The sequence below is a fragment of the Oryx dammah genome, unplaced genomic scaffold (assembly GCF_014754425.2).
Source record: "Oryx dammah isolate SB20612 unplaced genomic scaffold, SCBI_Odam_1.1 HiC_scaffold_17, whole genome shotgun sequence".
Taxonomy (NCBI): Eukaryota; Metazoa; Chordata; class Mammalia; order Artiodactyla; family Bovidae; genus Oryx; species Oryx dammah.
The window spans coordinates 46745763-46757463 of record NW_024070201.1 but is presented as its reverse complement, the minus strand read 5'-3'; the positions used below and the strand labels follow the sequence as shown (position 1 = coordinate 46757463).

At 36.7% G+C, this 11701-nt stretch overlaps 1 pseudogene; it reads right to left on the bottom strand.

The window, feature by feature from the left end:
* Nucleotides 1–5302: 5302 nt before the first annotated feature.
* Nucleotides 5303–6242, bottom strand: LOC120876609 (annotated as a pseudogene).
* Between the last annotated feature and the right edge of the window lie 5459 nt (nt 6243–11701).

Below are 11701 nucleotides of genomic sequence, written 5' to 3'. Positions count from 1 at the left end.
TCACATATTTACCTGTGTGCTGTGTATGTGTGGTGAGAACATTTATGATCTACGTCCTTAGCTGACTTCAAGTACACAATGCAGTATTATTAACTAATCACAATGCTGCTTATTAGATCTCCAGAACTTTTTCATTCTATACCTGAAAGTTTGTATCCTTTGGCCAATAGCTCCCCATGTCCCCCAACCCCATCTCTTGGAAATATGTGTTGTATTCTCTGTTTCTATGTGTCCAACATTAAAAAAAAAATTGCTTTAGATGTCACATATAAATGATACCACACAGTATTTTTCTGTCTCTGTCTGGCTTATTTCACTTAGTATGATGCCCTAATCTATGGTGATCACATATCGCAAGATTTCCTTCTTTCCTGTGACTGAATAATATTCCATTGTGTGTATGTGTGTGTTTATAGTCTTGCTTGTTTATTTTTGCTGTTTTACTTGTGTTTTTGGTATCATCCAAAAAAATTATTGTCAAGACCAATGTGAAAGGGAAACACAAACAGACTCACAGATATAGAGAACAAACTTGTGCTTGCCAAAGGGGAGCTGGAGATGGGAGGAGAGGAGGGATTGCCTGGGAATTTGGGTTCAGCAGTTGCACACTATTTTATATTGAAGAATAAACAAGGTCCTACTTTATAACATGGAAACTATATTCAATATCCTGTGATTAAACCATAATAAAAAGAATATGAAAGATAATGTCTATATATGCATATATATATACATACATATATATATACACACACACATATATATACATACATATATGAATCACTTTGGAGTACACAGAAACTAACACAGCATTGTAAATCAACTATATTTCAATTAAAAAAAATTTTTTTAAGTACAGCCTTGAAGAATTTTATCCTACATTAGCTTCTAGAAGTTTTACAATTTGTGGTTGTGTATTTACATCTTTAATTCATTTTGAGTTAAATTTTGTGAGTGATGCAACATCAGAATCCAGTTTTACTATTTTGCATGTGTCTACCCTTTTCCTAACACCATTTTTAAATTAGAGTGTCTTCTCTCTACTGGTATGCTTGTTGACCGTATAAGGGAAGGTTTATTTCTTGGCCCTCTAACCTGTTTCACTGATCCATGTCTGTTTTTATGCAATTCTATAAACACCATATTATTTTGATAACTATTGCTTTATAGTGCAAAGTCAGGAATTGTGATGTCTCCAGTTTTGACCTTCTTGCTTGAGATTGCTTCAGCTCTCCAGCATTTTGTGGTTCCATAAAATTTTGGGATGACTCTATTTCTGAAAAATATCTTTAGAATTTTGATAGGCATTGCTTTGAATCTGCAGATGACTTTGGGCCATATGAACATTTTAGCAATATTAATTCTCCCAATTCAAGAACATGAAAAAATACATACATGAACATGTATAAGTGAATCACTTTGCTGCACACCTGAAACTGCCACAACATTGTTATCACCTATGTGCTGTGCTGTGCTTAGTCAGTCAGCTGTGTCCAACTCTTTGCAACCTGTGGACTGTAGCCCACTAGGATCCTCTGTTCAAGGGGATTATCCAGACAAGAATACTAGAGTGGGTTGCTGTGCTCATCTCCAGGGGATGTTCCCAACCCAGATTTCAAACCCAGGTCTTCCACATTGTAGGTGGGTTCTTTACCAGCTGAGCCACCAGGGAAGCCCAAGAATTCTGGATTGGGTAGCCTATCCCTTCTCCAGGGGAACTTCCAGACCCAGGAATTGAACCAGAGTTTCCTGCATTGCAGGCAGATTCTTTACCAGCTGAGCTACCAGGCAAGTCCAATCACCTATACTCTAATATAAAGTAAAATGTTTTTAAAAAACAGGCTAAAATATGGGATGCTACTTCCTCTCTAATTTAACTAAAAGTCAGTGCTATACAACAAGTAAATTTTTCAAAGAGAAATAATTTCACAAAATTCACAATGCAGCTACAGAAACTATGAGACAAAAATAGTTGATAAAATGTATTGTTGCTTTTCAAACTTACTGTCAATGATCCATATTTTTAATAGTAGACCAAAAAACAACAAATAGGTTTATTATAGGGAAACATTTCATAAATAAAAAAATAATATTACAACAAATGGTAGCAGATGCACAATAGATTATTATTTAATTTGGGTAAAATTATAAAAATCATGTGAATGTGCATAAATATGATACAAATATATGCATATATATATATGAATGGCAAGCTAACTTAATAAGAAGATATACCTATTTTTATCACTTAATCTGAAGGTGTTTAACTTTATATTGAAATATAATGTAATATCACTATTAAAAAAAATAATATACCTTTTCATTTACAGGTATCCCCCACATTTTGAAAGTTTGTTTTAGACCACTTCATTTTTACAAAAGACCTATAGCAGTAACTGTTTTCACTAACTGAAAGAAATCTAAAGATGGATATTGCTTTAATGAAAAACGTGAAAATGGAAAACAATGTTCCCCATTCCTTCTGCAACCAGTCTTTGCAACACAGTGCACACCCAGAGCAGCAAGAGTAGCACCATGAAGCTCCTTCCTCAGGAATTACATTCAGCATCTCAGGATCAAGTCATCATAGCTTTGAACTGTGTCATTGAGAATCTATGCTTTATCTCAGTTTATTTTGTGAATCTGTTAGCCATATCCATCTTAAGATAATTTTGGCCTTATGCCATTTGGGCTTATGAAAAGTCCTGAGAATGTTCTACTTTTGAATAATTGGTAAATCTGTATTTGTGTCTTCTGCATTTCTTTTATCAACATCTTATAGTTTTCAGTGTACAGACCTTTCAACTTTTCTTCTTGAATGATGCCATCCATCCTCCCCTATGTGACTGATGTCCCATGATTCCCATTGATTTTAGAGAAAATGTAATTTCTTTTAGGTAGGGCTTTTCTAAAAACCTAACCTGAAGCTGCTTTCCTCTGACAGTCTCTCTCACAAAGGCACTGCTTTTAAGATTTTGGTTGGTTTCTGTCTGTTTTAAAACAATGCAATCTAAAATTATATGTTCAGTTGGGTATTTATATGATTGAGGCTTGTTTCCCTCACTGGACTGAAAGCTCCACTAAGATGAGGGCCATCTCTGTTTTGTTCAACATGGTGAAAAGAATGCCTAACACAGTGTTTCAGATGTAAAAATTTGTGTCACATATTTGCTAAATACTCTGGAATGAAAGAATGAGTAATGATTGCCTGAAGTCCACTTAGTACTCTGAATGCCCCAGAATGTCTGGACTAAACCATGCTTAAGGAGGCTAGCATTATATTGATTCCCCACCAAACTGTTAGCTGCTATTGAATGGAAAGTTAGGGTGTTCTAGTGAGGTCACTAAGAGTCGGACATGACTGAGCGACTTCACTTTCAATTTTCACTTTCCACTTTCATGCATTGGAGAAGGAAATGGCAACCCGCTCCAGTGTTCTTGCCTGGAGAATCCCAGGGACGGGGGAGCCTGGTGGGCTGCCATCTATGGGGTCGCGCAGAGTCGGACACAACTGAAGCGACTTAGCAGCAGCAGCAGCAGTGCTCTATACTAGGATAATGGACTGAAGAATCCCATGAAGCTGTATATTACGTAAGAATGTGATTAATTATATTACTTGGTGCCTTTTTTCTAAGAAGTCTCTGAATATATCTCTTTCTGCTCTTCATTTCAGGAATAAGTAGTTTTATATCTCTGAACACCTGACTTTTTATAGGCGCTGTGAATTATGCAACTAAATATTGCTTAACTAGAGCTCAATTCTTGAACCATGTGTAGTAAGAGAATGAGAACTCATAGCACATAGCATCTATATTAACTTTTTTTGTCTTTTTTTAAAATCTTTATCTCTGCTTTTCCCTTTTGCCTCTACTTTATCTCCTACTTAAACTTCATAAAAATGTTTATTTCTGCAAATAATTTTGGAAACAACATACATGGCTAGGTCCCACAGTAAAATAATATATATTTAAATTTGAGCCTCTGAGTCCAAAGAACATATCGCTCATACTAAAATTTTATGTTGAGAATTACTGTAGAAATATGAATCTGGTGACCTGTGAGTGGAGGCATAACAGAGAAGAGAAAGCAGAACAGTAGTAGAGAGACCATGCAGAACTCTGGTATTCCAGATAAAAACGGATGAGTGTTTGACCCTCTGTGGTAAGGAAAGGGGGATGCTTACTCTGGACTGGTAATCTGCAAATTGTTTAGAAAATAGGAGTAGACTTTAAGGTCAGATAGATATAGAAGAAAATCAGGCATCAGCAAGCTTAGGCACCCATCAAACACCAAAAATAGTTATTTCTTATATGATTTAGTGACTAAATGACTCACTGTGAACAAGTCAGGCATACTGAATTTGAAGAGATAAATAATGTAAATTCAAAAAGAATAATATAAATACATTTTTGACATGAGACTACATGTCTTTGGGGATACAAAAATGAAGAAGAGACTCAGTACTAACAGTGCTTCTAGTTAGTCAAGTTTCAAGCACATGTCTTAGTCTGTACATGTATACATGCTTTTCTATATTACTGGCTGTGGAATTTAGCTTCCTCTGTATATTTCTTCTTAGAAGCCTTTACCTTCTCCATCTTGTTGGGCTTTCTCAATATTGAGTGAAAAATGAGCTTTGCATTTCATCATTGCCTTCTTCCTTCTTTTGTTCAAAATAAACATCTGCAATCTCAGTTTAATAATTCCATGATTATTTTGTCATCTTTTATTTTTAATTTATTTATTTTTAACTGAAGGATAATTACTTTACAATATTGTGTTGGTTTCTGCCATACATCAGCATGAATTAGCCACAGGTTTGCATATGTCCCCTCCCTCTTGAACGTCCCTTGTCATTTTTTTCTTGATAAACATTGCTTATGTACTAAATACATGCCAGGATCTATACTTGATGCCATTCAGAAATGGATTGTAGTAGCCAAACTAAAAGTCTAGGATCTCACAGAGTCATTAAGGTAAAAATTTCTTGCCCTATTATGACATAGAAATTACCATGATGTATAAACCTGGAAGAATTTTCAGATTCCTTACAAACATCTTTATAAAGAAAAAAAGATACTGATTATTTTATTTATTTAATTTAAAGTTTTGTATCACATTAGAGCAATCAAAAGAAATTGCCATTTTCTAGTTTCCAGAAACAATATTTAATATATACTATATATTATTTCTTAGACTAAAATTTTAATTTTTTGCAATTGAAATGGCTAGGAAGACTTCTGTCAAAAATAATAAAGAAAACAAAACCACAGCCCCATGCCTCCTATATTTCAGGCATGTATCAATAGGACCTCATAGGAAAGAGCAGAAAAATGACTTTGTCTCGGATCTTCTTGGTCTTTACTCCATAGACAATAGGGTTGAAGGCAGGTGGGATGATAACATAGAGGTTGGCAAACACAATGTGAAAGGTCTGAGGGACATTATGTCCAAAGCGATGTGCAAGGATGGAGAAGAACGCTGGTATATAGAACATGAGGACGACACAGACATGGGAACCACAGGTGCCTAGGGCCTTCTGGCGAGCATCCTGAGAAGGGAGGCTAAATACAGCACAGAGGATGAGGATGTAGGAAATAGCAATTAGAATCACATCTGAGATGACGGCCATGAGGGGAACACAAAACCCATACCAGATATTGATGGAGATGTCAGCACAGGCTAGTCGGGCAACACCTATGTGCTCACAGTAAGTGTGAGGGATGTTGTGTCCTGCAGAAGGGTAGATGATTTACAAAGAAAACACAAGGGAAAATAACACAGAAGCTTCTGAAGGAGATTCTCACAGCAATTTTGACAATGGTTCTGGGAGTCAGAATAGTGTTGTATCTCAAGGGTGAACAGATGGCCACGTAGCGGTCAAATGCCATGGCCATCAGTATTGATGAGTCTAAAACAAAGCTGAAGTGCAGAAAGAATAATTGTGTGAGACAGCCGGGAAAACTGATTCTCTAGGGACCAAACCAGAAGATGCTCAGAGCTTTTGGGACACAGGTGGTAGATAGTATGAGGTCAGTAATAACCAGCATAGAAAGAAAAAAGAACATGGGTGCATGAAGACTGTGCTCCATTGCCATGAGAAAGATACTATTACCCACAATGGCCACAAAATAGATGAGGCAGAAGGGGATGCTGATCCAGACATGGTACTGCTCAAGTCCAGGGATACCCAAAAGGGTGAAGGCACCTGTGTTGTAGCCAGTCAGATTGTACATGGTCATGGAGATCTGATGAATAGCTTCTGTGTCCTAAAACAAATTGTATGTAATGAGCATTTTAAAAAAATTATATGGTAATTCTTCTTGCAGCATTTTCTTAGGGTCAGCTCTTCTCTTTCTTATTGCCAAGAAAGAACCTCCCTTTTCTATTAAGACAATGCTCATCTCCTCTAGAAAAATGCTAAAGAACCAGTATTCCTGGTTATAATCACTGAGGCTCTCCAAGATATTCTTCAAACTGCATAAAATGTTATTTCCATTTTAATGACTCAGTTTTCCCTGGGTCAATGTAATGTGTTGCTAAATAGAGAAAAATGACCTAATCACACACATGCTGAGAGAGAGAAGGAAAATTAGAGAAGTAGGGACATATTGGGAAAATAAGACTTGTCCCATGGGCCACAGTCTTATAAAGTATCATTTCATTTAGAACAATCTTCTGAGAAATTTGTTTTTATCTTCCTCATTTTAAAAATAAAAACTAAAGCTCTGAGAGCTGTCTTACCAAAGATCTCATTTTTAGTAACTTGCAGAGCCAAGCACGTTAAAGTCCACAGACAACAGTGTTTTTTTGCTGCTATTCCACTCCAGGTGACTTCCTCCATACCCTGTCATAACCTGCATATTCACTGAAACTTCTATCTTTTCTCTGAAGACAATCAGGAATCGAGCCAGAGATAAACCATGTGGTGAAGGAGAATGAGACCGCTGCCGCTCTCTAAGGTTGGGCAATCACACAGCAAGGCGTTCAAAGCTATACCTATGCACTGATTTGTCATTCATTGATACTGCACCTCTCTGAACAATGGTCATTGTGGAAAAATAAAAGTCTAAACCTGTAGTGCCCACTCTTCTAAAAAAAAAAAAGGAAACAGAACTTGTATTCTTCAGTGCTAAAGTCCCCTGACTATGAGAATTCCCCTTGACTGAGAATAAGTATTTTCATCCCTATTCTTATCTCCAAACAAGCCTAGGCTGTGCTATTGCTCAGTTCTATTTATCATTCAAGTTTTTTTTTAAACTTTTTTTATTTTATACTGGGGTATGGCCGATTAACAATGTTGTGATAGTTTCAGGTAAACAGCGAAGAGACTTAGCCATACACCTTAGCCATACACATATATGTAACCATTCTCCCCCAAACACCACTTCAATCCAGATGTCATTCAAGTCTTAATTAAACCCCTTGTACTTATGACTTATAAAAGCACTTATCAAAATTTATTGCATTTATTTGCCTACCATCTATCTTTCTTGAGTGTAAGACATTTTCATATTCATAGTTTTATCTGCTTATTCTAGTTGAATTTCTATAAAACACTTAATTTTTACTGAGTAGATGAGCAATGTTTAAATCACTTACACACACAAACTCCTTGCTACATTTGGAGACACATCCCTCCTCATCCCACCTCTATTCTCCCTTCTGTTTACTCTGTTTATTTAATGTGAATGTTGAAGTGTAGTTTAATGAATAAACAGCTAAAATAAATATTTAATTAATTCATTAACAAGCACAGATATCTACAAATATACCCAGAAGCACATGAACTCATAGGCAAAGTCTAAAAAAATCAAAATGCATCCAATGCTTTAGAATCCTCAGTTTTTAGAGTCAAATATCTTGAATTTTCACTTAATCTGTGCCTTTTTTTTCATTACTAAACAAATAATTTGATTTCTCTAAAATTCCCGCTTCCTCATAGAGGAAGATTTTTCTACAGGAGAGAAGTCCTCCTCAGCTCAATGACTGGAAAACATTAAGTTCTCAATAAATAGTGACTAGAATATAACACTATTGTGATGGCAAACAAGAGCATATGTATGTATGGACGGCATGTGTGCATACTCAGTTACTAAGTCGAGTCTGACTCTTTGCGACTCCATGAACTGTAACCCACCAGGCTTCTCTGTCCATGGGATTCTCCAGGCAAGAATACTGGAGCGGGTGGCCATTTCCTAATCCAGGGGATTTTAACAACCCAGAGATCGAACCCACATCTCCTTATTGGCAGGCAGATTCTTTACCCCTGAACCATCAGGGAAGCTGACATGGAGGACAGAAAGTGTCAAATCACACAAAACCCACAAAATCTGAGTTCACTTTTCTAGATCCAAGCTCTCAGACCATTGGTTTTGGCTGCTGAATTGTGTCCGCCTGACACCCAGTCTTGCTTGTTTTCTTTGTTTTGTTATCCATTCTCATTTCAACCCTTAGACTTTAAAATCTGGCTCCCAGGCCTGTGGACTATCTCATGGGGAAAGCTGGACTGAGCCTATGTTGTCTTTTCTTGCTACTCCTCTGAGGTCCTCTGTTTGTCTTTCAGTCTGCCCCAGGATCTGGCCTGAGCTGTGCCTGTGGCTTTCCAATCATACCTATCCTGCCCACAAAACAGCACTCACCAATCCCCAGCTCCTTCATGAGAATGGACAGAAATGACACTCTCAAGGGGCCAATCTTCTTCTTTCTTTCCTGGGCCTTCAGAGGGGGCACACAGGCTGTGGACAGCTGAGAGACAGCAGACACTAATTTAATCATCAACTTGAGGGAGGCCCCATAAGACTCTTCCCAGGGTGTCTAGCTCATAAGGTTCTGAGGTCCCAAAGGCTGGGGTGGCCTGAGTCCCTGCAGGCTCAGGTCTTCTAGAAGAATCAGTGTCTTAATGAATCTCCTGGAGCTTTCAAAATAGCCACGAAAAACATCTACAGTGATATTCTCCATATTCCTTTTGTAAGTGTGTTTATGTATATGTATACAAACACACACACACACACACATGCACATATAGACTACTTTTTGATCCATTCTTCTAGAAAAGGAAATCTAGGTTTCTTCCATATCTTGGCTATTGCGAATAATGCTATAATAAATATTGGACTGCAGATACCACTTCAAGATACTGATTTTATACCCTGTATATTATAGCTTTTGTAGATATACTTAGGGGCTTCCCAGGTGGTTCAAGTGGTAAAGAATTCTTCTGCCAACGCAGGATCCACATGAGACACGGTTTCAATTCCTGGATCGGGAAGATCCCCTGGAGGAGGAAATGGCAACCCACCCCAGTATTCTTGCCAGGATAATCCTATGGACAGAGGAGCTTTGCAGGCTATAGTCCTTGGGTTGCAAAGAGTCAGGCACAACTGAAGTAACTGATGCATACATATATACCTACAAGTGGAATTGCTGGGCCATATGGTAGTTCTATTTTTATTTTTTGAGAAGCCATCATGCTTTTTCTATAATGGTTGTAACAATTTACATTCTTACCAACAATGTACAAGGGTTTCCTTTTCTACACATCCTCACCAACATTTGTCATCTCTAGTCTTTTGGGCAATATCTACCCTAAGAGGTATGAAGTTAAATCTTACTGTGGTTTTGATTTGCCCTTCCCTGATGACTAGAGATGTTGAATACTTTTTCATGTGACTGTTGATCATTTGTTTTCTTCTTTGGAATAAAATGTCTTTTCAAGTCTTTAGCCCATTTTTAATCAGATTAAGTTTAGTCAGTTCATTATTATTATAATCATTTTTAAATTGTATGCGTTCCATCTATATTTTGGATAGCAACCCTTTTTCAGATCTATGGCTTACAAATATTTTCTCCCATTCCATATGTTATCTTTTCATTTATATGATTTTTTTTTTTGCTGTACAGAAGCTTTCTAATTTTATGTAGTCTCACTAGTTTATTTTTGCTTATTTTACCTGTGTTTTTTGTGTGTGTGTGTCATTTAACAAATTACTGTCAAGACCAAGGTAAAAGCTTTTACCTTAAGTTTTCTATTAAGAGTTTTATAAATTCAGGTCATATATTTAAACAATTAATCCATTTTGAGGGATTTTCCTGATGATCCAGTGGTTAAGACTCTGCTCTTCCACTGCAAGAGGTGCAGGTTAGATCCCTAGTCATGGATCAAAGATCCTGCATACCATATGGCACAGCCAAAAAAAAAAAACTTAAGTCATTAATCCATTTGACTTAAGTTTTGTGAGTGACATAACATCAGGATCCAGTTATACGATATTGCCTGTCAGTATCGCTTTCCCAATACCATTTATTAAATAGACTATCCTTTCCCTATTGGTGCCCTTGTGGACCATATATGTGAGTTTTCATTTCTTGGTTTTCTAATCTGTTTCACTGATCCATAATCACCATAATGTTTTTATTACTATTGATTTATAATATAATTTTAAATCAGGTAATACGATAGCTCCAGCTCTGAACTTTTATTGTGAGATTGTTTTCACTCCTTAGTCTTTTGTGGTTCCTTGATAATTTAATATTACTTTTTCTATGTCTGTGAAAAATGCCATTGGAATTTTGACTGGAATTGCAATGAATCTGGAGATGCCTTTGGGTTGTATGAACATTTTAACATTAGCTCTCCCAGTTCAAGAACATCAAACACCTTTCCATTTACAGATAACCTCACTTTTCAAAAGTTTGCTTTACACCACTTAACTTTTAAGAAACATATTAATAACTTCTCACAAACTGAAAAAAATTGGAAGAGGATTATTGCTTTTATCAATAAAAGTGAAATGGGAAAGCAATGTTCAGCATTAGTTTTGCAACTAACTGTCATAGAGAGGTGCACACCAAGAGCAGCAAGACTGATACTGCATGGAACCTTCTCTGGGAACTATTCTCAGCATCTCAGCATCAAGCCTTCAGAGCTTTCTACTGTGTCAGTGAGCATTTATGCTTTATCTCAATTATTTTTTGCATCCATTAGCAAGATGTGTCTTAAGGCTAATTTTGCCTTACTCTATTTTGACTTACCAAAGGTTTCATAAGAATGATCTAATTTGGAAAATAATTGTAAACAGAGCAATGAACAAAAGATAAATCTCTAGAATATATAAGCATCTCATGCAGCTCAATACCAGAAAAACAAACAGCTCAATCAAAAAATGAGCAGAAGATCTAAATAGACATTTCTCAAAAGAAGACGTACAGATGGTCAATAAATACATGAAAGGATGCCCAACATCACTCACTACTAGAGAAATGTAATCAAAAGTACAACAAGGTATCACTTCAGACCAATCAGCATGGCCATCATCAAAAAACACTACAAATGATAAATGCTGGAGAAGAAGTGGAGAAAAGGGAGCACTGCTGCACTGTTGGGAGGAGTGTAAATTGGCACAGCCACTATGGAGAGCAGCATGGAAATTCCTTAATAAACTAGGAATAAGACTACCATATGACCCAGCAATCCCACTACTGTGTGTATATCCTGAGAAAACTACAACTCAAAAGGACCTGTGTACCCCAATATTCATTGCAGCACTATTTACAACAGCCAGGGCATGAAAGTCACCTAGATATCATCAACAGATAAATTGATAAAGAAGCTATGGTACATATATACAATGAAATATTACTCAGCCATAAAAAGGAAAGAAGTTGAGTCAGTTGTTGTGAGGTGAATTAACCTAGAGCC